General features: G+C 47.7%; 1 long non-coding RNA gene across 7 annotated transcripts in view; it reads left to right on the plus strand.

Annotated features, from left to right (window-relative positions):
* Window positions 1–57: 57 nt before the first annotated feature.
* LOC123792387 (uncharacterized) overlaps window positions 58–26,856 on the plus strand; it is a 147,177-nt gene continuing 120,378 nt past the window's right edge. For 4 of the 7 annotated variants that reach the window (XR_015723058.1, XR_015723057.1, XR_006779683.2 and 1 more), the window contains exons 1-3: window positions 58–2,743; window positions 6,491–6,648; window positions 7,752–7,947. This is a non-coding gene — a long non-coding RNA (uncharacterized LOC123792387). The other 3 variants (XR_015723061.1, XR_015723063.1, XR_015723067.1) reach the window with 3 other exon arrangements.

The following is a 26,856-nucleotide window of genomic DNA, read 5'->3' on the forward strand; positions in this document are numbered from 1 at the left end:
GGCCTAGGGCCCGAAGGGGCGGGCGCGGGGCCGGCACAAAGAAGCCGCGGCGGCGAGTGGGGCGGGCTGGAGAGCGGGGGCGCGAGGGGCGGAGGGAACGGCGGCGCGCGCGCAGGCGGCACTGCGCAGCCCCCTCCTCGTTCGCGGTTGGACGCAAGCCCTCCTCTTCCGTAGTGAGGTGCTCCGCACCTGCGTCGCCCGGTGCCCCGCAGACGCCCGGGGACCCCAGTCCAGCTGTCCTCTTCCAGTCCCTCCGGCCCGCCTGCACTCAGCCGCACGCTCCCGGTCTCCCTCCGCTGCAGGTCCACCCCTCGTAGGCTCTGGAGGGGTGGGGGAAGGTCACTCGGGGACGCCTGAGAGTCGGGGACTCTGCCTAGCTCCGCCCCGCCTCTCCGCTCCTGCACCTGCCGCCCCCTGCGCGCTCCCCGCCACTGCGGTTGCAGTTCCGGCTGGTCCCTCTGGTTCCAGCCCAGCCCAGCCCGCCAGCCCTGGCTCCTGACTGACTGCCACGCTTCTAGTGGGCGGCCTGAGCCGCCTCAAGCAGGACAATCGTCAAACCCACCCAGGGCGGATCCCGGAGTGGGAAGGGGTAGGAGGCCGACCACTCGCCCCCCCGCCCCCGCCCCCGGCGTGTCTTCCCTCGGAAACCAGTCGCACTTCATGGCGGGCTCACACCGGTCTACACCCGGACGACGGTATTTGCACATGACCCAACCACTGCGGACTCTCCTTCGTGCCCAGTAGGTTGCCAGTATTCTCACTGACATGCTTTTTTATGCTCCCTTGGGAGTACCGACCACTTTGTTCTGCTGTAAAATCCCAGAGGCCAAAAGAACTTTGAAGACCCAGCTCAAGTGGCAGGACGTTGAGGGGCAGTCCCCCTTCCCATCCCTTATTCCCTATTGCTGAAAAGCCGAAGTCCTTGGTTTCATCTCTCTCCTCTGAACCCCTGTGAAGCTTCACACATCCCTCCGGGGGCAGTGGTGACACAGCAGAAATCGGCAGGGGTGCCTCTGCAGTCACTGCAGAGAAAGCCCCATCCCCAGAGAGCAACATAGCCCATCCTGGAAAAGGAGACTTCCAGCCCCATGTTACCCAATACAGGGATGCTAGTCTCGGCCACCTTTCTGTCTCCAAGGTCAACCTTGCAGGTCTAAGGACAAACTCGAACTGCTTTGGAATGAGCTCTTTCCCACTAATCCTTTGCAAGGCCCACCCACGGACTTCCAAAACCTGAAAATCCCTGAAATTCAGAGGAGAAGCAGTGACCTATCCCCCTAGCCCCAGAGGGACTGCTACTTGCAGGGCTCTGTCAAGGGCAACTGTGAGAACAGTGTGTTGAGAAAGGAAGCCACCCCCTGCTTTGCCCCCCGCAGTGTTTATGTTGGAAAAGCCCCAGGTTGGTGGGAGAACGGCAGGAAGAGGTGCATCTGCAGATATGATGCCCTCCGTCCCTGTCCCAGTAGAAGAAACCTCGTGGAGAAGTTTCCAGCAGGACAGATCACTGGGAAGGGCATGCGTTTATGGGATGCTCACTACAAGTAAGAGGGAGGAAAGCCTGTGGGCAGAATCAGCAAAAAGGGATGAGTGAGGGGAAAGGTGGCAGGGGAAGGGATGAGGGGCTTAAAGGAAATAGGCAAATCCGCCTACCCCACCCCTCTCATCCCCCATTCCTAGATTCCCTTTCCTCCTCTCCCTATCTCTTCTCCAGTAGAAGCATGTGGTAAAACAAAGTATGTGGAGACAGGCTCACAGCGACAGATTTTTCATTAGAACCCCCATTTTCTCTTTAAAAAGAGGTGCCCTGCCTTAGCTTTCTAGGGCTATGGCAAATGCCAAATAGACTGATTCTGTATCTGGCCAGGCTGAGCTTCCTCTCTTGTCCTTGACCTACTGTGTTCCTCTGGAGGACACTCCCTCTTCAGATCTTAGCTCCCCAGCTTTGCTCATTCTCCCTCCCCTGTCTGTAGACTCTTCCCACGCCTGACAAGTCCTGAGGGCCGTGCCTTCACAGCCCGTGCAACAAGTCAGCCTCTCCCAGGCTTCCTAGGAGCCTCCATATTTGCACCCAAACCTGGTAGTGCAGCTACAGAATGTGACCTCAGCCCTGTGACCACCAGAATGAGACTCCACCTGCCCAGCCACGCAGCCCATCTGACCACATCACCACCAAGAGCTCCCTGCTGACGAACAAGACAGACCCACGTTCATACTCCCAGCTTCCGTCCTGGCTAGCTGTGTGACCTTGGGCAAGTCACTTGTTCTCTCCAGGGCTGTACCTTCTTCCATTGTAAAATTGGAATGACGCATGATTGCGAGGATCAAATGGGAGATGTGGGAAAATGCTAAGCACACTGCTTGGTGCGTCGCGAAAGCTATTAAATAGCTTACTTAGTTATAATGAGCTCTTTCCATTTGACCTTGTCCGACCTTGGAGCTGTTGCTATGACTTTGCCACCTTCCCATTCTGATATCCACCCCCTGCCAGGACTCCCGAGTTCTCTTAGAAGGTCACCTTGACTAATTCCCTACCCTCTATGCCACCTTTCCCCTTGCTTTCCAGTGTGCTTCCTGTTCGGTGACCTCCTCTAACTCAAGTAATGACTAACTTGAGTACGGGATGTCCCTTCGGGCTGTGCCGGGCTGGGCTTTTGTTCTGAGGCCCCTTCTGTGAAGCGTGCTGCAGCAGCAGGTTAAAAGCGGAAAGCATGCAGTTCCCTCGAGGGAGGGGTTCCTCTGGCAGGTGCAGTGTGTGGCTGGGCAGGGGGTGGGGGAGGGAGGTGTGGGCAGAGGGAACCAGGAAAGCTGTTCAGTGCATGCCTACGGAGGCCTGACGTCTCTCTTCAGAAAGAAAATAGGAGGAAGGAATTCTTCAGCTCCTTTGAAAGACTTGGGGCAAAGAGAACAATTTTTAAATCTCTTTTTCTAGGGAAGAGGAATGGTTCTAGAGTAATGTGGTTCATTCTGCCCAAGGTGGGTGCTGGGCATCGGGGTGGGTAGATGGGAAGCAGAGAGAAGCATGGCGGCAGAGAGTAGAGGAGGTTAGGGACCTCTGTCCAAGTGAAGATGACAGGTTCTAACTCGGGGAATGACCAGAGGCAGTTGCGATGGAAGCAGAATCTTCCCTAGAGCTGAGATGGGGGCCCACGGGTGAATGCAGGACAGGGCAGGCCTGTTTGTAGCAAGACTGCCAGTTAGAAGCCCGGCTGGGGAAGGAAGCAGGACACATCAGCCCCTGGCAGTCAGCTGCTTCTGCTCAAGATCAGAGAGGCTAAAAGGGCGGTTCACCTGCCTGCACCCCAGAGGGTACAGTTTGGCAGGCTGCATGAGGGAGCTCCAGACCTGAACAGCAGACCCCCTCGCAAGCTGTTGGCTCTCCGAACCCCTGGGCCAAGCGCAGTGCCGTGTGCTCTGCAGAGGGCTCCGAAGGCTGAGCCGCCGGTCCCCACGTTGACACACGTGCTCACGCACTGGGGTTCTGATCGGCCGGCCCTAGAGTATTTTAAGTACGGAGTGGAGGGGGCTGAGGGTATGTGTGGCACGGTGACTCATCTTGGCAGCAGAAACTGTGTGCAGCGTTGAGGAAAATGGCTCGATGGCAGGCTCTGTGTGCCGTGGAAAGCAGCCGGAATGCGCTGCTCTGCGATGGAGGGCAGGGAGGGCTGGGGGAGAGGAGGTCGGGAAATGCTGCCCAGCCGTCCCGGGACCCGGCACGGTGGCGGGATGCGGGCCACGCTAGGGGAGCCCCGACCGCGGGCCTGGGCTGAGTGCCCTAACCATCCGTCAGGTCAGGGAAGCCTGAGTGCTCCACAGGGTGTCATTCTCTGCTTCACAAGGGCCCCTGGCTGTTTGATGAAAACAATGAATCATTCCCTGGAAGGGTTCTGGTTTCTTAAGGAAACCAGAGACCCTCCATGGGCACACGTAGAAGCAGCCCTCTTTTTCATTTAACGTCATTCTGTCACTTTCCTGTTTCACTGGGTCTGGAATGGAATTCCTGTCCTGGGTAAGGACATAGTAAATAAGGACAATAAAGAAAAAGGATGGTTTTTGGGGTTTTCTGTTTTTGTTTTTAAGCAAGGCCTCCTCGGTCAGATGGACTATACTTGCCAGGAGCGGCAGTGACAGGTGGTCTGTTTGTCACCTTGGCCACCAGGCCCTGCCTGGCAGATTTCCAGAAATTGCTGTCTGTTATTCCATTCCTAACTTGTAAGTCAGGAATCTGGTGAGTCCAGAAAGCATCCATGGTTCGGTGAGATATGCTGGGATTTCTCTCCACTATCCCTGTCCTTTACCAAGTTGTTACAAGGTGTATGGAGGTGACCACAGTAGAGAGAAGTGGACGACCAGGGAAGGATTTTTGTTTTGATTGTTCTAGCAAGACCACAGAAGTGTATGGTTTCTGTCAGCATATTCACAACTTGGGGGGTGGTAGGAGTGAAGGCCAACTGGGGCACAAACTCTTGTCTGAGATTTCAGATCCAGCCTGTCTGCTCCTTTGTACTTCCCCAGTAGGAGGTAAGAGGTTGAATTTGGTTTTTCCTTGGAAAATGCCTGGTACCGACCAGCACGTGCTCTAGGCTTTAGAAAATAAAATTTCTTTCCAGAATTTTCCATCTGCTTTACAGGTGACAAGTGGACAGTCCTCTGAGAGGCTAAGCTCAGTGAGGGGAGCTCCCATTACATCATTCTTGGGACAGATGTCGGTGAGATGAGATTCGGGGGCATTTTAGGATCCCTTTCTTGCTGGACAACTTGAAGTCTTCCAGAGTATCTATTTTACAATCTGTTTCATTTTCCACTTCTTTCTGCAGGCTTAGTTGAGGGCCCGGAGATAATGGGTGGTCATGGTGGATAAACCCATCATGTATAGTGCTGCCAATAACGTCAGAGGTCCTCCAGTCTAAATAAACTCCCATCTCCTAGGACAAGGTCCACTAGCCTCTAGTTGAATATCCAGACGGGCCGTGTACGCCCTGCCTTGCAAGAGAACATTCCATTGGGAAACCATGAGCTAAAATTGAGCTCCTTGTAACATCTATACCATCCTGGTTCTCCCCTGGGGAGAACACAACACAGGTCTGGTGTATCTTCGCTGTGTCCACTCTACAAACATTGCAGACATCTCTGCTGTCTCCTTGGTTTTTACCCTTCAAAGCATAAAACCCCCATTTCTTCAGTCCCTGGATGAGATTTTTTTTCTAACCCCCTCACTGTACTAGCTCCCTTCCTCTGTACATTTTTCCATTTGTTGGTGTCCTTTTTTTAAAGCAAGTGCCCTGGTTCTCAGGAGTGCAGAGTCCAGTAGAGATAATGGTGTGTGTGATCCGGACACTATCATTTTTATCAGTTACGGTCCTCCTAACACTATGCCTTCGTGGTTTTCTTGAACCAAGGGCTCTTGAACCCGGAAGCCAGATGATGTTTTAGAAAAAGCTTCTGCATTTGCAAAAACCAGAGACACCTCCTTCCCTCTAAAGTCTAGCTCAAGGAAAAGAGATACACATAAAACAACCAGGGAAGGAAGACACCAGTCCCTGGGCTCCAGGGTAATGTGCTGTAGACACTGGCCTTGAAGGGACCAGTTAAAATGGCTGTCGAGCTGTTGGCTGGCAAGAGACAGACAGATACACACTCAGACAGGTAAGCAAACAAACACATAGAACAAAGAACCTTATATACCCTACAAAATTTGCCAGCTTTTCTTCTTTCTGAGGCACTGTACATTTCCACGTCATTCTAGGAATAGTGCATTTTATTTTATTTTATTTTATTTTATTTTGAGAGAGAGAGAGAGTGCACAAGCGGGGGGAGAGGCAGGCAGAGGGAGAGGGAGAAGCAGGCTCCTCGCTGAGCAGGGAGCCCGATGAGGGGCTCGATCTCAGAACCCTGGGATCATGACCCGAGTTGAAGGCAGATGCTTAACCAAGTGAGCCACCCAGGCACCCTTAGAAATAGTGCATTGTAATGTGGCTAGTTTGTAGCACTCAAACCAAAGGGAAGAAATGAAAAAAAAAAAAAAAGGCTGTTTTGCATTTATTTTACTGTGAAGAGTAGCTGGGAGGCAGGAAGATGCAAAGAAAGAAAAGAAAAGAAAAAAGAAAGAGGAAGGAAGGATGGAAGGGAAGGAGGGAAGTAAGGAGGGAGGGAGGGAGGGAGGGAGGAAGGGAGGAGGAGCTGAAGCTGGATCACAATTTATCCTCTTCTCTACACCGAGTAATGCGAGGATTTTATGCTATAAGGAGCGATTCTTTAAGCAGCTGGCTGTTTGCAGTATCTGTATCCTAGCTAGCTTTGATTCTCTCTTTGCTTTATAAGTGATAGCAGTCTTTCATACTTATAGTCTACATGGCATTGCACCCAACAAGGGGGCCTGGAAGGCAGGCCCCTTTACTGAAATTTATGAAATGCATCCTGAGGACCAGAACTCTCCCCACCAGGCTCCCCCACTTCCTGGTTCTAGAAGTCATTGCTGTACCTTTCCTCACAGTGACACCACGAAGGACACAAACGAGTGGAATGATGACGAGACCAGGGCTCAGGGGTCAGAGCTCTTACTCCATTTAAACCTGCTGTCGTGATGTCAGAAGCTACACCGATGTGTAATAACCACATTTATCCAACACTCTAAGACAGACGCTATGCCAGGTATTTAATATGGATTACCTTTAGTTTGTTTGTTTTCCACTTTATATTACCTTTTTAACCCTTATCAAGGCAGGTCCTTGTGATGGTTAATTTTATGTGTCAGTTTGATCGGGCTAAGGGATGCCCAGATGTTTGGTAAACTGGTTCTGGACGAGTCTGTGAGGGGTTCTCTGGAAGACGTTAGCGTTGGAATTAGTAGACTGAGTAAAGAGGGGAGCTCTCACCGATGGGTGTGGGCATCATCCAGATTGTCCCCCACTGAGGGACAATCCACTGCATAGACCAAAAAGGCAGATGAGGGGCAAATTCTCTCTCCCTCTGCCTGAGCTGAGACATCCATCGTCTCCTGCCCTTGGCCACTGGCACTCCTGGTTCTTGGGCTTTTAGACTAGACCACGACTTACACCATCAGCCTCCTAACTCTCAGGCCTTGGACTAAATTATACTACTGGCTTTCCCGGGTCCGCGGCTTGCTGGTGGCAGATCATGGGACTCCTTGGTCTCCATAATACTGTGATAATTTCTATAATAAATCTCCTCATCTGTATCTGTATATCTCTGTGTATCTTGCTATTTATCTAATCCTATTGCTTCTCTTTCTCTGACTTACACCGTCCTCTTATTATTATCTTCATTTTGCAAGAGAAGAAACTATATGTCATATAGATTAAGTCCCTAAGGCTAAGCAAGAAGGAAGGCCACATTCAGATCCAGGCAGCCTGGGCTCCAGAGCCCATGCTCAGAACCACGAGACCTAACTGCCTCTTTAAAAGGATGATGTATACACATAGAAAGTGCTAGCAGAGCTCTTGGCATCTAGTGGGTGCAATTATGTAAGGCTCTTTATTTTCTGTGTCAAAAGCTCCCCAAGATAATACAAGTCTTCACTGGGTCACAATTTAAAGAAGCCTGTCTTGGATTCATGGACTTACCCGTCAGTCAGTCATTGATTGCCTCCTGTGTGTGTATAGCATTACCTTGGGAATTGAGGGAATTACAAAAGACATGGAAGATATGGGCCTTTGACAACAGTTGGTAAGGCAAGATCCACAGGAATGAGCGAACAACAATGCAAGCTGATAAATGATTATATTTCACAACAGGTACCACGAGCAAGAGATGCAGTGAGAATTTAGGGAGGAGAGAGAGCCCTTCTGGAGGGGGCAGGCCCCACCAGGATTTCGATAGCACCATGGGAAGGAGCAGAGTGGAAGGAACCTTTGTTTGCTCATTCGCTGAACACTGAGGGACCTAACTGCATCCCAGGTCACTTTGCTGGTCATCAGAGAGCCCATGTGGGTAAGTGGCTTATTCTCTCCTGTGGGGACAGCCTGATATTTGCCAAGGGTGCTAGGAGAGCGCTCGGAGCAGGACCCAACCCTCCGTGGAGAGTGGGGAAGGCTTCCCGCAGGCCATGGCAGCTGAACAGATGGAGTTAGCCGGAGGATGAAAGCCAGGGGAAGGGAGGGCAGGCGGGACAGCTGGTGCAAAGGCAGAGAAAGGTGGGCTCAGGTTACTCAGGGTCGGTTGAGGGACCACCTTTGATTGTGATCAAGACATTTTAATAGAGAAAAGAGATAACTGAAAGATCCAGGGTCTAACCTGCTCTTTCGAAAGGAGAACTAGACTAAAGCAGATCAGAGTTCCTCAGACAGCTGTGACATCATCCCCAGCGCCTCCTGGGGGTTCATACCTGGCAGATAAAACCAGATCTGCACCCAGCCGCTTCCCCACCACTGGCTTCCTAGGATGCCCAGACTCGAAACTGCTCCGGGTTGGTTTGCAAGCTCCTTGGGATCCTCCCAGGTGTAATCTGAGACCGTCCCTTGTGAGCAGAGGACGGGGAAGGAAAAGGCAGCCACTCCAGGTTGGTAGGTGGCGGCTTTAAAAAGCAAGGGAGCTATGTGTCTGTTTTTTGTGCCAGTACCAGGCTGTCTTTGTGATCACAGCTTTGTAGTACAGCTCGAAATCCGGCATTGTGATGCCCCCAGCTTTGTTTTTCCTTTTCAACACTTCCTTGGCGATTCGTGGCCTTTTCTGATTCCACACAAATTTAAGGGCTGTATGTTCCAGTTCTTTGAAAAATGTCATTGGTATTTTGATCGGGATAGCATTGAAAGTGTAGATTGCTCTGGGTAGCATGGACATTTTAACTATGTTAATTCTTCTGATCCATGAGCATGGAATATTTTTCCATCTTTTTGTGTCTTCTTCAATGTCTTTCAAGAGTGATTTGTAGTTTCTAGAATATAGATCCTTTACATCTCTGGTTAAGTTAATTCCAAGATAACGTATGATTTTTGGTGCTATTGTAAATGGGATGGATTCCCTAATTTCTCTTTCTTCGGTCTCATTATTCGTGTATAGAAATGCAACTGATTTCTGAGCGTTGATTTTGTATCCCACCACATTACTGAATTGCTCTATAACTTCTAGTAGTTCGGGGATGGATTCTTTTGGGTTTTCCATATAGAGTGTCATGTCGTCTGCGAAGAGAGACAGTTTGACTTCTTTGCCGATTTGGATACCTTTTATCCCTTTTTGTTGTCTGATTGCTGTTGCAAGGACTTCTAGTACTATGTTGAATAATAGTGGCGAGAGTGGGCATCCTTGTCATATTCCTGATCTTAAGGGAAAGGCATAGACCAATGGAACAGAATAGAGAACCCAGAAATGGACCCTCGGCTCTTTAGGCAACTAATCTTTGATAAAGCAGGAAAAAACATCCGGTGGAAAAAAGACAGTCTCTTCAATAAATGGTGCTGGGAAAAGTGGACAGCTACATGCTAAAGAATGAAACTTGACCACTCTCTCACACCATACACAAAGATAAACTCCAAATGGATGAAAGACCTCGATGTGAGACAGGAATCCATCAAAATCCTAGAGGAGAGCATAGGCAGTAACCTCTACGACATTGGCCACAGCAACCTTTTTCATGACACATCTCCAAAGGCAAGAGAAACAAAAGATAAAATGAACTTGTGGGACTTCATCAAGATAAAAAGCATCTGCACAGCCAAGGAAACAGTCAAAAAAACTAAGAGGCAGCCCACGGAATGGGAGAAGATATTTGCAAATGACACTACAGATAAAAGACTGGTATCCAAGATCTATAAAGAACTTCTCAAATTCAATACACAAGAAACAAATAAACAAATCATAAAATGGGCAGAAGATATGAACAGACACTTTTCCAATGATGACATACAAATGGCTAACAGACACATGAAAAAATGTTCAAAATCATTAGCCATCAGGGAAATTCAAATCAAAACCACACTGAGATACCACCTTACGCCAGTTAGAATGGCAAAAATAGACAAGGCAAGAAACAACAATTGTTGGAGAGGATGTGGAGAAAGGGGATCCCTCCTACATTGTTGGTGGGAATGCAAGTTGGTACAGCCACTCTGAAAGACTGTGGAGGTCCCTTAAAAAGTTAAAAATTGAGCTCCCCTATGACCCAGCCATTGCACTACTGGGTATTTACCCCCAGGGTACAGATGTAGTGAAGAGAAGGGCCATATGCACCCCAATGTTCTGCAATAGCAGCATTGTCTGCAATAGCTAAATCGTGGAAGGAGCCGAGATGCCTTTCAACAGATGACTGGATTAAGAAGTTGTGGTCCATATATACAATGGAATATTACTCAGCTATCAGAAAGAACGATTTCTCAACATTTGGTGCAACATGGGCGGCACTGGAGGAGATGATGCTAAGTGAAATAAGTCAAGCAGAGAAAGACAATTATCATATGGTTTCTCTCATCTATGGAACATAAGAACTAGGAAGATCGGTAGAAGAAAGGGATAAAGAAAGGGGGGGTAATCAGAAGGGGGAATGAAACATGAGAGACTATGGACTCTGAGAAACAAACTGAGGGCTTCAGAGGGGAGGGGGGAGGGGGAATGGGATAGGCTGGTGATGGGTGGTGGGGAGGGTACGTGTTGCATGGTGCACTGGGTGTTATGCGTATAACACTAATGAATCATGGAACTTTACATCAAAAACCAGGGATGTACTGTATGGTGACAAACATAGTAAAAAAATATGATTATAAAAAAAAAAGCAAGGGAGCTTGTAGATGAGGCTTGTGTTGGGCAGCAGCAAGGTGGGGGATCCCCACACCCACCTGCCACATTCTAGAAATTTCTGCAGAGGCCTTGACTTCTATGGAGGTCAGTCACACGTACCGTGCAGGTGTTCTCCACAGCACATCACTGTCTCAAGGCTGTGTCTTTGGAGCAGCCTCTGGGAGTGGGAAAGGCAAGTGGAACCCACATTCCGAGGACGGGGACGGGGTGAGGAGCCCTTGCGTGCCGAGTGTCGGGGCGCAGCTCACAGTGGTCACACCTGCTCAATGATCTCCTCTAACCCTGCGGCAAAAAGACGAGTCAGACTGAACTGTAAAGCACTATTGCCTTCAAAGAGAGCATCCTTCTTCCCTTTACCTGTCCCAGGGCTTCTGCGTAATGAAGAGAATGTGGCCAGACTCACAAAGGGGCCTCTCTTTTACCTACGGGCAAGTTTTTGAATGAAAGCAGATTTCGAGTGAAGAAAGCCAGATAACAGTCTCATAGGATGGTTGACACCTACTGGGACTCTCATTTTTTTAGCTTTCATAGGCATCTGGACGTGAGAGGGAAGTGCCGTCCATGGAAGGGATTGTTGTCCCCATCGGAACACGGGGCAGAGGGAGGGTCCCCTTCTCTGCCGGGGCCAGAGGGGAAGGTGTTTCTGTCCCCTCTCCAATTGGAAACAGCACTTTCCCGGCCACACACACCCCAATCTTCTACAAATTAGTCCAGGACTCCCTCAGCGCTATAGCTTAACTGCAAATTGATTATTTTTTTGGAACTTGCTTGGGAACCTAACCTTCATGTTCTCGGCCTATGGAGAAATGTGTTGCCAGGTTCCAAACGAGCACCATGTGGACTTTCAAAACACAACCTGTTGGTAAGACGAGAACCCCTCCTTCTCATCATCATTTCCTCTGACGCGCAGAGTGGACACAGGGGTCAAGCCAAGGGAGCCTGGTCTGGAAAACCACCAGGTTTGTAGGAGAGCCTGGAGGCTGTGTTCCAGATGGGGAGGGAGAAGCCCAGTGAGGGAAGCTTCCTGGCCAACTTGTGGCAGGGCTGGCTTCAGACCCATGTTCGTCTCCTGTCGTGTGAGCCATCCTGGGTTGACCCGAAGAAGCAGCCATACATGAAGATGGAGAATATTGTTGCCTACATTTGAGGGACCCCAAGAAGCAATTGCGATCCTCCACTGAAAAAGAAAAAAAAGGAAAGAAAGAAAAATCCCCGTGATGGTTTTATCAGTTAAACTTGGCTTTGGCTAGAACAGAAACCCAAAATTAACAATGGCTCCAACAGCATAGGATTTATTTCCCCCTTACTTATAGGTCTGGAGGAAGGGGGCCCAGGACTGGGACAATGGCCTTATCCCATACGTCCTCAGGCCCCCTCCAGCTCACCTTTTTGCCATCCGTCCTGTGTGGCCCTTGCTGTCATGGCCCAAGGTAATGCCTAGGACATCAGTCATCCCAGCCAGGCTGGAAGAAAAATAAAAAGAAAAGCCTGAATGCTAACTGTCCCTTATGGAAGCGTCCGTTGTAGAAACTGTCTGCTCCCATCACATTGGTCAGAACTTGGCCTGAAGGCAACACTTGGCCGCGTGGAAAGCTGAGAAATATAGCCTTTATTTTGGGCACCGTGTGCCCGGTGAAAAGTTAGATGGTCTGTCCCTGTCTGTCATAATGATGCAGGGAAATTTGACACATACTGATTGGTTCTTTTGAGTTACTACTGTCCAGGCCTTTTTCAAAATACAAATCCTGAGAGGGGTCCACGTATCTGACATTTGATCGTCCAATGAGAGCATCAAATTTCTTTCTTTTGTGGTAAGAAAAGACAAGTCATTGTAAAAGTGAACCATTAGAAAAGGCCAGGCCACTAGGGTCAGAGAGGTGGCTCTGGAAGAAGCAAGGGAGCAGAGCTGGAAGAGATCTTGAAAACAGTGTCCAAAAACTAGATGCTTCTGGTATCACGGTCACAATCTGTGGCTTTGCCCTCTTGGCCAGCGCTGGTCCTGCTAATATTCTGCCCACCACCTCTCTCTACTTCCTGTGGCAACAGCGGACTCAATCTCCGCCAGCCTCTCTGGGGGCTTGTGGGATTGAGACAGCTGTTGCCTTATCTTAGCCTGGGCTCTGCTGGCACGGGGTGTGTGATTTACCCAGAGCCACACGTCAACTGCCCTGCCAGTTTTAACTGACGGCGGATCTTAGAGCAGCTCACGTTCAGTTGTAAATAAGAGCGATTTTTTGCAAATCAATAATTCTTCAATTTCACCAGACTTCCAGAAGGATGGAATGTTAGAGTGTGGAGGTCTGATGGGGGTTGGCCAACACTGGACTACGTACTGAGCCCACTGGGTACCTTCCGGCAGTTCTTCAGACTCTCCAAGGCCCCTCTGTGGCCACAGGGCCTTTACGCATGCTATTCCCTCTGTTGTCTGGAAAGTTCATCTCTCCCCTCTTGTCCAGATAACCTACTGAGCCTTCAAAAGACTTCGCTGATGTCTGGGACTAGGAAAAATGTCTCAGCCACAGCCATTCACGGTACTGCGTATCTCTTCTTCGTGGCTTTTTCCACAGTTGTGGCTCTACACTGATTTGTGCGATTATTTATTTAGATTATCCTTTCATGAGAACAGGGTTTGTCCGCCATGGTAGCCCCTGTACCTAGCACAGTGATGGACGCATAGTACACACTCAATAAATTTAGCTGAGTTGTGAAATGCCCTCGCAGCACGTTTGTCTCTAACCCTGTTACCATGGCACAGAATTTCACAATATGTTGACCATGAACCCTCTGCATCAGATTTATCTGGTGAGGCCCTGCTGACATGATCTGCATGTGAACAAGCTTCCTCGGTAATTGCTAAGCACCGTAATGTTTGAGAAGCCCCACTGGAGGGTGTGCGAGAAGTTTGGGGAGACAGCAGGGCATGGGTGTTATTAAGACCCACATGCTGGCCACAGGAATGCGCCTCTGGGGTAAGGCTATTGTAGTCAAGCGCTATCTCCTATCTCTGTACGCTCAAATTCAGAGACGAAACCTACAAGACAGCTTTGCTCTTTGACAGCCCAGAACATTTGTGGAGACAGCTGTTCGTTGAGCTTCCACAGTCAAGGTTATATGGAAATAAAACAATGTGTGTTCACAATAGCACCTTTGCACAGAGGGCTTTTAAGAAGGGCACAAAGACCTGATTGTTGGTGGTGACTTGTTATGTTCCTCCCTCCCCGAGCCGTCCATTCCCAGGTGGGATGGTGACTTGAGTTTCTGAGTCAGAACTGAATCCTCTGTGCAAGCTGGGTCTGATTTCAAGCCCCCCAAACGTAATATGACATGTTTTCTCCTATTAAAGATCTCCAAACCTGCAAGCTGATACACTTAAATCCTTGTCTTCTTTAAAAAACAAACAAACAAAAAACAAATCCAGGAGTCTAATACTGTGCCCTGAAGTTGACAATGTACCCATCGGTCCGCCGCACTCAGTGTGGTCTAAGCACGCGGTCCCACCAATGACGGGACAGCCTTTCAAACAAGAGTTCTACTGAGTGTTTTTGCTGCTCTTTTCTTACCTATTCAGCTGCTCTTTTTGCCTCACAGATTCCTCTTCCTCTTTTAAGATTTTCTTCTCCTCCCTCTTTACTCGAGAGTAGGCTCATATCTTTTTTGAGGATCATAGATTCTTTACCTTCCAAGAATTTTTTTCTTTTTTCCATTGCCCCAGGACCCATGTCCTCTTTTTAATATTTCCCCAAGATCTTGCATGACTGCTGTCATTTCTCTTAAAAAAATAAACCATTCTATTGTCTCACCAAATATCTAACTCCTATATATATTTTTAATATAATATATATTATATGTATATAATATATATATTTTAGATTTTTAAAAAAATTTTAAAGTAATTTCTGCAACAACGTGGGGCTTGAACTCACAACCCTGAGATCAAGAGTCGCATGCTCGACTGCCTGAGCCAGCCAGACGCCCCCAACTCCTGTAACGAATAGCTCCGTTAACAAGAAACAAAAACAAATGAACAAATGAAAACCCAGCACAAACTGATACATGAATTGAGATTGTGAATAAAGATAAAAAGTTCAAACCATAAAACATAAGGCAAAAATTAGTGTCCCAGAGAGGACCCCGATGTCGTAGCTGGAGGACAGCTAGGAAAAAGTCACTATACTTGCTTTACCAGCTCCTTGAGAGCAGGGGCAAAGTCTTACCTCAAATTCTCCACGGTTCCCAGCATGGTGCCTGGCTCACAGAGGTTTCAAGAAATACTTGTGGAAAAGGATGACTGGAGGAAGGAAGGGTCTCCAGTGTTAACCAGGGACCAGCTACTTTTCATGTGATGTTGGTGTTCCAAGTCAACCCAGACAAGGGTACCACGGCCCAGCAGTACCACGCCGGGCCACATGATGCAGACCGCGGGCTGTGGTCCAGAGTTAGGAAAACTGTCTCCTCCTTCAGCCATGGTCCTCCTGTCTCAGCCCTTGGGAACTCTGGAAGGTTCCCAGTGCCTTCGGGGATCCTTCCAGGTCACGGTAAATGAAAAAAAATCCTTTGCTGACAAACTATGGGGTATTTCTGCCGAAAGTCCCTTTGTAGAGTGAGCCCCATAGATTTCATCGTGGGATGATGGAAGGTACGTGGGTTGTGGAGACACAGCTATCTGGGGCTATCCTTAAGTATGTGAGGCTCCACTTTCTCATCTTGAAAATGGGAATAATGACACTTATATGTTTTACTGTCTTTGTGGGAATTTGAGATAATTACTATTAAAGGCTTAGAACATAAGAGAAATTCCATAAGTGATAGCTCTCCCCACTTGAGTGTAAGCACCATAAGAGCTGGGTTTTTTGTCTGCTTTGTCACTGCTGGCTCCCAGCGCCCGACACAAAATAAGCCCTTAATAATATTTGTTGAATAAAGGATGTATTTGTTTACTTACCACGTCACTGAGTGGAAACGCATCCTTGTCTTTTGATGTACTAGAATGGTAGGGTGTGTAATGTTTCCAGTAGCATCCAGCTTCAGGACTTCGTGTCAGATGCTAGTGACAGTCGTGTGCTTGCTGTACGACATGTGGGACAGTAGGCAGACACGGTGCGTGAGCAGATCTCAAAGTGTCATCTCCCAACCAGCAGCATCAGTGTCGCCTGGGACCTCGCGCGTGAGACGTGTAAGCTCTCAGGCCCCGCAGCACACCTGCTGAATCAGCGAGTCCAGGGAGGGAGCCCGTCATCGAAGTGAGCATATCGTTTGCTGATCCGTGATATGTGCTGAAGGCGGAGGACCAGGACCGCTGGGATGCGTACAAACCCCCTGAGCTGTGACTACACATGACCTGAGCACCCGAGGCCTAAGGACCAAGGACTTGTACCTGGCAACATCATCCACTGGGGATTTTGGAATATGCTGTTCATCCTCAGGGAGAGAACTCTCGGGCTGTGAGTTCACGTGCTCATCCAGCTGACTGGCCACACCGCTGTTTCGTTCGCGGTGCCTGCTATGAATGCATGTTTGGGCTCTCCCCCCCAAATTCATATGTTGAACCCCTACCCCCCAGGGTGATGGTATGAGGAGCTGGGGCCTTCGGGAGAGACGATTCGGGTTAGATGAGCCACGTGGAGATACAGCAAGACCGCAAGCCAGGAAGACAGCCCTCCCCAGTTCCCAGACCATGCTGGCGCCCTGATCTCGGACTTCCTGCTTCCAGAACTGTGAGCAGAGAACTGGCTATTGTTTAAGCCACCCAGTCTATGGTATTTTGAGAGAGCGGTCTGAGCTGATGGAGACAGAGCCTCTTCGACCTGGCTGTGGCAGAGCGGACCAGGGTGGCATGGACACCGAGAAGCTCCATCTGTGGGCTAGCCCTCCGTTCTTATGTTGGTAAAGATGCGAGCAAAGCCACTGTCAGAGACCCAAAAATAAAGTGGCTCCAAAAAGGAGCAGTTATTTTTTTTTTCTGTAACAGCCTGCAGATGAACGGTCCAGGCTGGCAAGGTGGTTCTGCTGCGTGAAGTTACCTAGGGACCTTTGTTCTTCCATTGTGTCGTTCTGGCATTCTCTGCAGCGTTGTCCTTCTTTGCCTGATGAAGGCTGAGTCAACACCATGTCTGCATTCCATCTTACTGCAGGGAGAAAATCCAGGACGAGTGGTTTGACTTTAAGAAGATGATGCCAAATTTGTACATCTTGCTTCCATTTATACCCGGTTACTCGTGTTGTCATACCCAGCTGCGAGGCAGGCTGCGGAAAAGCTATGTGCTCACAGACGGCACACGGGACTCTGTCGCTAAGAAGAAGGGACGAGCGAGCCCTGGGAGACAGTTAGCGAGCCCCGCCAGAGCTCTCCACAGCTTCTCGGTTCCGCTTCTCACAGGACCAGCTGCCCCATGCAGCCCTGTCCTTGGATTCCCAGGAGATTTCTGTATCTTTAGATTAAAACCCCTTCTTTTGAATTAGCTTGAGTAAGAAACTCTTCTTTGTTACCAAACACTCCAGATTAGAACAGTGTACCTTGAATCCCTCAGACGTTAGTGAAGGTTGAAATAAACATAATGTGAAAAGGTGGGGGGCTCAGAGCGAGCCCTACACACAGGCATTGGGGAGGGTTGCGCAGTCGTGACCACAAGGATGGCCATAAGGTGAGATGAGATGAAACTTGTCCCATGTGACAGTTCCGAGCTGTCCTGAACAGCCTTCCTTGCCTCCCCTGAGAGCCCTGCGCCCAGGCAAAACCGTGAAACGTACTAACTGGGCTTTGGCAGCTTTCCGTCTCTTTCCGCATCTTTGCCAGTGGGATCTGAGCCATCAGAATTCCCACATCCTGCGTCCCCATTCCCTCAGAGTTCTGTGTTTGGCCGTGCACATGCACTAGGGTCTCCTTGGGGCCCAGGGCCTTCTCATTACATGTGAATCTCTAGCAATGGGGGAATTTTAGGCCTGTTTGGCTATTCACCCTGGTTTATTAGGGATTTTTGTCACTCTTTGCAAGTAACACTCAAGCAGGGCCCTGGTATGTATAGTAACATCTCTGTATCCTCATTTCGGGGTAACAGCCTGGGGGAGAGAAACGCTTTTTTTTTTTTTTCCCTTTCCTCTAGTTTTAATCTCTCATTTAGAATGGCTGATGGGTCTACCAACTAAGGGCTTCCGTTTCCTGGAAGAATAGGTAGAACTCTTGGATCTCTCCTCTCTCAACCTTGTTTCCTTCTTCTCCGGTACTGTTCCATTCTGCTCTTCACATGCTTGGATCCAGTAAACACCAGGATTGTACAGCAGGGTGTCCAGTGAGGGGTTATAAACAACTGAGGGTAACCAGAGGAACCCTCAATGAGATTTCACACATGTAAAGCTGAATACTAAGTCAATATTAGAGTTAATCAGGGGCGCCTGGGTGGCTCAGTTGTTAATCGTCTGCCTTCCGCTCAGGTCATGATCCCAGGGTCCTGGGATCGAGCCCTGCATCGGGCTCCCTGCTCGGCAGGAAGCCTGCTTCTCCCTCTCCCACTCCCCCTGCTTGTGTTCCCCCTCTCACTGTCTCTCTCTGTCAAATAAATAAATAAGATCTTTTTAAAAAAGAGAGAGAGAATATTAGAGTTAATCAGCTCGACACCTGTCTTTTATCTTATCCACGCTGGGTTTCTTGGCTCTGCATCTGGGAGGTTTCCCTTTCCACCATTCCATGGGCCATGTTTCTCAGTGAAGTAAGGGGACCATGACAGCCCATGACCTTCTGTTCACGATAGGCTCTCCAGAAGGAATGGAGAGCAGAGGCGTGGGAGTGGGCTCAGCAGTAGATGAACAGACACTGTGTACCAGACACTGCTAGATACTTGTTGCCCTCAAAGACACTGGAGAGGAATTAATATTTCAACCTATGAGAAAATGGAGGCGTCAGAAAATCAAGTAATTTGTACAGATCATCGATAGCAAGTGGTGAAGGCAACATCTGAGTTAGATTTGTCTGGTTAAATCCTGTGCTCAGAATGACTTTTATGAGAAGAGTCTTCCATTACTAGTTGTACACTGGCAACCAAGAGAGGAGGATGACCCATTTTAATCACATTCTTTATTGGTGGGCGGAGAGTGGAGAAGAACGGGAACCATTGAGAATGGACTCAGGAATCTATCTAGAGGAGGTTATGTTCTGCCGCAACCTTATTATTTGACTCTGGGAGAATCCATTGTCTTCCCTGTGACTTAGTTTTATGACCCGATTAAAAAAAAAACCCAAAACACAATGCTCCCAATCTTTGAAGGGCTCAGTGAAAATCTAGGTGAATGACCATATAAAAATCCTAGCAGGTAGGAACACACATATATATAAATATAAATGATAGATTTTAAATACTCCATTTGAAAGCATTCTATCAAATGTTAGAACTGAAAGGGACTTTAGACATCGTAAAGATAATCTCTGTTTCCCTGATATGGCCTAGTGCCGTGTCTCGTATATAGCAGGGGCTTGTTAAACAGCAGTTGAATAAATGGTGAGTGTCTTTCATATGCTTTCAGTTTGACGTCACCTCCACATCCCCGTAAATAAGGATACAAGAACGATCCGAACCTCTGATCACGTTGTATGCGATCATTAATTGCTCCAATAGGAGTTTGGTTGTTTTTATGAGCTTTTCCCTCCTGAAATGACCTTCACTACAGCTTAGGTTAAGCTTAGAAGATGAGTTCAGTCTATCCAAGCAGTTTGTGGAAACCATTCCGCCCTCTCTGCCTGAATGAGACCCACAGTGATGACAAAAGTAGCATTTGGTAACGCCGTGAAGCTTCTATCTGTCCCCGGCTCCCGGGCTGGCTTTCTGGGGCTGCAGCCTAGCCAGTCACACAGCGTTGAATGGTCTACTGCTTCCCCCTTTAAATTCTTAATTTTTACGCAAGGGGCCCTGCATCTTCAATTAACATTGGGCCCTGTAAATTACGTAGCTCTTCTGTTTGGCTCTCTGTGTGAGCCTGTGCATTTTCTCTCCGCCCTTCAGTTCCGCACGCCCCCTGCTCAAAGGCAAGGCTGCCACATGCCCCATCTTGGTGGGATCTGAAACATCTGCCTGGCCTTTGGAATAAACTAGTAAATGCATTATTCAAAATATTCTGCTTTCTTCATGCATATTGCGAAACTAATGGAATGGCATGAACATGTGTTAATCATTGACTGGTGCTAGCCACTGAGCTATGAGTTTTCGTACTTATTTCTTTTAACTGTCTCCTCAAACCCGTGAGATAATGCTATTATTCTAACTTTACAGATGGTAGTCTTGAGGCTCAGGGAAGCCAGTAAGTGGCAGGGCTCATGCATTGAATTCTTTGATTCGTTTGACTTGAAAGCCCATTCCGATTTCCTTGCCTTTGCTCATCTGAGGCCTGGAAAATTTCCCTGGAGATCGTAGCATTGCCTCCAATGACTAATGACCTTTCCCATGGCTTCCACTCCTTACCTTTGGCACGGGACCTTTCACTACTGTTTGGTTAGCAATTAGGAGACGTTACTCTCCCGTGTGAGGCTTTGAGCTGTAGAGCAACTTTCCCAGGACCATCCATGGAAGCAGAACTGGAGTGCATCACTGCCTCACTGAAGGGGGTGAGGGGTGGGGCAGAAAGCAAACACGGGGACTTGAGTCCAAGCCAACACTTGATGGCATATGCCTTAACAGCACTTTCAGCTGTGTAAATGAAAATGGCAGCCACTTACTCGTCCTTTTTCACAAACCTCTGTCCAGCACCTGCTATGTGCCAGGTCCTGTACTAGGCTTTGCAAAGACTAGTGAAGAAGACACAGCTCCTGCTTTCCAGAAGGCCACGGATTGGCAGAAAGGTACTGACTCCTAACCCCAACATTTTGCTAGCCATGGTTCTGAAGTTGAGGAGTCAGGAGTCAGAGCAAATTTAGGAAATGGATGTAATATTATTTCTGTAGCTTATTGGAATTCTTCCTTGCCTGAACCTTGTTATAGATGAGGGTCCTTGGTTGGGGAGCGCACCTATCCCTGTCGTCATTGGCATGATGGATTAATAGCTGACTCTGGCCAGTTTTGCATGACCCTCTGCTTCAGCAAATAGAAGCACAATTTTTCAAGATTGACACGAAGAGGAGCTGAGTTGCAAACAAGTTCTGCCCTGGGTCTCCACCCCCTACCTGGCTGCAGTGCTTTGTAAAATCATTGCTTGTCTAACAGCCTCGAGAAGCCAGTAGGGCAAGAAGGCCAGAATTATGCCCAGCAAACACAGCAATGGAGCACAGTTCTCTGTGAGTGTTTCCATGGTAACAGTGATAACAGCTTATATTTATAGACCCTCTATCTCCAAGGAGCTCGAAGCACTTTACAGACATATTATCTTCTTCTATAAGAGGGAAACAGAAGGACAGAGGGGCAGAGAGAGGGAGGAAGGGAGAAGGAGGAGGTGGAGAGGAAGGAAGGAAGAGAGGGAGGGAGGGAGGGACAGAAGGAAGGAGGGAGGGACATAGGAAGAGAGGGAGAGCAGGAGCAGGAGAGGGCAGAGGAGGGACAGAAGGACATGATGTGCTATTATACACACTTCACAGATGGCACAGAATGGGGAAGTCAGTGACCCAAGGTGGCATGGTTAGCTAGTGACAGATGGTAGACTGGACGGACTTAGTGGCTCATATAACTCCTGGAACCCTTGCTCCTGGCCTTGGGCAGATGTTAGGGCCGAGCTGCCGACTCCCAGTCATCTAGCTCTGTTCAGTGTCATCTGGGTGATCAGATAACTCCAGGGACGTCAAAGGCAGTTTGGCTCAACTATTGTTGACATGAAACACAGGGACAATTCTTCTATGGAGATTTGAAGATAATGTTCAGATAGCCACCAGACAATCCCACATGGTATTCGCAGGAGCGAGAGGCTTCGATGTCCTGATAACCTCAGACAAAAGTCGCACACACATACAGAGGGTCTGCACATGCTGATGGAAATGGTTCTTTAAACCCATTTCACAGTGTCCCAAGGACATTTGGAGGAAATACTTCTCAATCCTTCCCCCTGAGACACACATCTGTTCCATTAGACATGAGAGGTGAGGTAGAATTATTTGAAGGCTGTAGCCTATGAAATGGAGAATGAGTTTTGTAAATTCCAGAGCTACCAGTCTCTTTATAAAACACTTTGTGTGGGTAAAACCAGAGCCTCTGTAGCGGTGTAAATTCTGAGCTGGGTTGCAGTGGTCTTGAACTCTGTCATCCTCAGCCATTTCTGTCCTCATTCTTCTTTCGTCAGAGTTTGCAACTGTGGTCCCCGCTTTTTACCCTCCTAGACCTTCTGTCCCCACCCCCCTAACCTCCTCACTCGTCATTTGGTCTTGAGAAAGTAGGATCAATTTTCTCTTTTAAAAAGATCTCTGATCTGCCAAAGCTGGGCAGCCCTGAGAGTTAAGTTCCATCCCCTGCGGGTCTTCAGGGTCCTTTATGAACAATCATGCCAGTTTCTACAGCCCAGAACCTCAGGCTTCTGCAAAAGACGAGCTGTTGATTTGCTTACAGGCGGATCCGGTTTCAGGGGCCCTTGGGGTGAGGGGGTTGGTAGTTTGAGAATTCCAGTGGTTGAGCCTCAGGAAAGTTTAAAATATTTGATTTACAAATAGGCTTCTGATCCCCGAAGCAAAAAGAACTTGAAAAATGAAGAAGAAAGGAGTGGTTTGCTGGGAACCCCCTGGTTTCCCGCACAGCATTAGGGACTTCGTGTGCACCTGTGCGCGCCGGGTCTCCACCCTCACAGGGAATGAGCGGGACCACCCTCCGACTCACCAGGGATAGGCTTCTATACACTGAACTGCTTTCTATTCCCCCAAGAGCCAGGAGCTCCCTCTTACCTACTGTCTTCTCCGGGAGAGGAGGGATCTTATTTTGTTTGCTGGTCTCCCTGGCCCCTAGCTTTGTGCTGATAGGCTCTTGGTATATGTAAATAAGAGAACGTCTTGTGGCTCCGCCCTCCCTCCCGCCCTCTTTACACCTTTTCCTTGGTTTACCTATACCTCCTCCAGAAGGGTCCTCCTCCACGGTCCGTATACGGCCACTCCTGCTTGTTTCCATGCAGCATGTTATCTTTCTCCATCACAGCACTTACCACACACTCCCGTGTCTGCTTGTGTTCACATGAGTTTCTAGATCTCTGTCTTTTGTCTGGGTGTCTTTTGTGTGTACTTCAATACCCACATACATTTAAGCCCTTACATTTATAAATGCAAGGTCCTAGAGTTCTCTTATACGTTCCAATAAGTTTAATAAGAATTCAACTTAAAATGGTAAAACACATGAATTACTCAATTGTGTTTTATTTTTTTTTTAATGATTTTTTATTATGTTAGTCACCATACAGTACATCCCCGGTTTCCGATGTAAAGTTCGATGATTCATTAGTTGTGTATAACACCCAGTGCACCATGGGTGTTACATACATGCCCTCCTTACTACCCATCACCCGTCTATCCCATTCCCCCACCCCCCTCGCATTACAAGGCTACCATTCTAACTGGCCCAGTCTCTTAAAACTTATTCAGACACAAAATGGCAAATATATACAATTTATAATCACTCACATAAAATTATAAAGACTCTGGTTTGACTCTCTCAAATCTTTCTATACTTAACTCTCAATCTTCCTGGTGTTAAGAAAGCAAGACATTTGCCACACAGCTACCCGGCAGAGTGTTGGCCACGACATGGGCTGGCTGGGGGCCGTGATGGGACTTTTTGAATGGTTGCAAAGTTGTAGGCTCTCACACTAAAGAGGTGTGGCTCTCCCAAGTCCCCTGCCACTTTGTCTAATTCTTAGTTCACTCAAGGAAGTCCGCAGCCCCTGTTTTTGTGAATCACTTGCCTGGATCTTGCCTGTCATTGGCACCTTAACATTTGTAAATATATTTACAGGTAGCACACACTTGATGGCATTTCGAGGTTTGTAAGAATTATCTTCTTGCTAATAGTAAGTGCCTTTGATCTTGATGGGTTCCTCCATTCTTTCATGGTCTCCGTATCATACCACCTTCAGGGTTCTCTGTTGGATATCCTGTTGAATTTCGTTTGACTTGTCACGACTCTGAAGTCCTTCTGCCCTCTGCTCCTTGCGTCCTCCCTAAGGCCATGAGCTCTTCCCTTAGGAGAGGACAAGCTGTTTTGTGCAGAGCTGTGAGCTCAGAAGTCCGCACAATGCTCGGCTCTGAACAGACACTGCTGTCACTTGGCCGTCGCGTCACAGGCCGGCAGGGGCACACCTGCCTCTGAGCAAGTTGCGTTTATTGCTGGTTGCACTGAGAGATCCCATGCCCTTTGGGCAACTGCGGGGTGCTTGGGTCAGAAGGTTCCAGAAAGGACTTAGGAAGAGCTTGGGCTTGCTCTTGTCAGCTGATTTAGGGTAGGGCTTAAAGCAGCAGACTTTGCTCTGCATCGGATGCTGCCAGGAAGCAGAGATAATTCTGTGATGGGGAGGCTTGCTGGAGCGAGGCCAAAGACCCCATCATACAGAAACAGCAGTCATTCCTATTAGTCAGGAGAGGGGGTGTTGGCTCATTTGGGGGCTGAGACAATGCTCACGTTCTTGTCGGTTCAGACATGATCACAGAGCCCTCTTGTTTGGGCCTTGCTTCTTCATAGTCACCGAGAACTCTGCTCTCGTGTGACATAGTTGCTGGTCGGCAGAACGCCAAGACCTAGCCATGAGCGCTGGGCCAGCTCATGGCAACACCAAGGGTAGCAGTGGTACCAGGCTGGCTCCAGTGTGGACTCCAGCAGAGCCCTATGTGGCCCGCAGTCCCGCTCCCACTGCTCCTCCCTCACATTTGCTGGGCCTCTATCCCTGGTTCCACTTTCTCCTCCCCTCACCATCTCTGTCTTTAACTGGTATCTCTCAGTGTGGCAACACTCTGTCCTTGGAGTCTGGAGAGCAGACAGGAGGTGCTCGGTGATGAAAGACCAGCTCCCACTGAGCATTCCCTTTCTTCGCATGGGCTCGGTCCCCCCAGCGCTCGCGTACTCTCCTCCGGACTTTCCATCCTGGCTGTCGGAGTCAGCAAAGCTGGCACAGCCCAGGCTCTCAGCCCCCTGCTGTTTACTTGCCAAAAATATTTCTGCAACTGGAATTCAATTTGGAAAATGTTTTACAAATAGAGTATCTTGGGAGAATGTTTTAATTTCCCTGATCAAAGCGCGATGTGCTACTCTTCTGGATAATAGCTCTGAATGCTTTGGAGATGCAGATCCTAACTGATTCATCCCAGTCCCCTAATTTGAATACCTTTAAAACTGGTGAGGATCTCAAACATAAGAACACTTGGAGTGTATAGAAATACATAAGATCCTGACTCAGGGACCTTGTGAATTCCCCAAGGCCTTTGACTCGGGGGAAGAGAAAAGTCTAGAGTTGAGTTGTTTGTAGTATTTGTTCTCTACAGAGTCTGTCCCACTAGTCCACTCTCAATAGCCATGAAGAGTCACTTTGATGAAGGTAATTTTTGAAGAACTACTTAAACATTTAGAAGACAAGAAGGGGTATATGTATATGTATCTACACACATAGACAACATGTATCATATATGTAACATATGCATCCTATTTGATCACATATGTGATACATATATACCATATATATGATACATACATATATGTATATCTTCTTTCTCACATAACCGATCTTGTGATTGTGTTAGTGATAATGATGACCTTCCTTTGCAAATGCTTATTAAACCTACAGAATGACGAAGGCTTTGATTACTCCTTGGTTTTTAAATTAAATTGCATGATATCTTTAACCAACCAACCAACCAACCAACCAACAAATGCCTTGACTTAGAAAAACAGTCAAATGAACAAGTAAATTTCTAGATGTGGAAAATAGGTAAAATTTATTGGTTTATTTATTGTTGGTGGACATTGACCTCTTTATAGACTTAAGTTTTAACTTTTATGAATATGTCAAGGGCAAAGTACAGAATCCAAGTATGGAATAGGATCCTTATATAAGGGAACATTCACTGTTCTGAGAGTGGAGACACCTGAATTCTAGTACCATGTTGGTTGTGAAATGTTGACCTTAAGCAAACATGAAAACAAAAATATCTGAATCTCAGTTTTTGTAAAATGAGAGGAATTACACTAACTGATTTAGTAGGTTCCTTGCAGCTTAAATATTCTAGATTTTGCAGGTACAAATGTATTTATTTAGTCAATTATTTAATATGGGAAGCTAACAAGAAATAATTTGTGCATGCTGCCACCAGGTGAAGGTAATGTTTTGTCTATAGGTCATGTGCTCCAAATTGTAGGCTTATGCCATACCTGTGTTATATCTGAAAATGCCATATCTATATTATATCTGAAACATATGTTATACACTCATCTTTTGCCTCCTTTAAAACAAATATTTGTTTAAACATTAAGCTTATCCATTATCACATATTTGCAGGCCAGAGTCATGATCTGCTCATGATCTGATTTTATCTATCGCCTTGAAGTGCTTCTTGGCCTGGCAGCTGTATTTCCTGGTGGAAATAATACAGTGCATATCTGTGCCACTGAGATCATGGAAACAAACAAACAAAAAAAACAGAAAAAAGTCACTTCCCATTTCTCCTCTGGATGGAGGTACTTTGTACAAGGATCCTAGATGGTCAGGCTCCCTGCTCAGCAGGGAGTCTGCTTCTTCCTCTCCTTCTGCCCCTCCCCCTGCTCGTGCACACACTTGATCTCTCTCTCTCTCTCAAATAAATAAATAAATCTTTAAAAAATTCCTAGATATTAGCAACTTAATTATATGTCTACTAGAAATGTAAACATTATAGCAAGAATTTTTGAAAAGGGAATTTTAAGTAGTTTTCTTAGTGATATTTTTTACTTTTAAAAACCTGCCCAGGAAGTGAACTATTTTAACAATATCCTATCTGAAGCATGAGAGACTATGGGCTCTGAGAAACAAACTGAGGGCTTCAGAGGGGAGGGGCGTGGGGGAATGGGATAGCTGGTGATGGGTAGTAAGGAGGGCACGTATTGCATGGTGCACTGGGTGTTATACGCAACTAATGAATCATCGAACTTTACATCAGAAACCAGGGATGTACTGTATGGTGACTAACATATTTTAATAAAAAAA

The sequence above is a fragment of the Ursus americanus genome, chromosome 2 (genome assembly GCF_024610735.1).
Source record: "Ursus americanus isolate L20-20 chromosome 2, mUrsAme1.1.p, whole genome shotgun sequence".
Taxonomy (NCBI): domain Eukaryota; kingdom Metazoa; phylum Chordata; class Mammalia; order Carnivora; family Ursidae; genus Ursus; species Ursus americanus.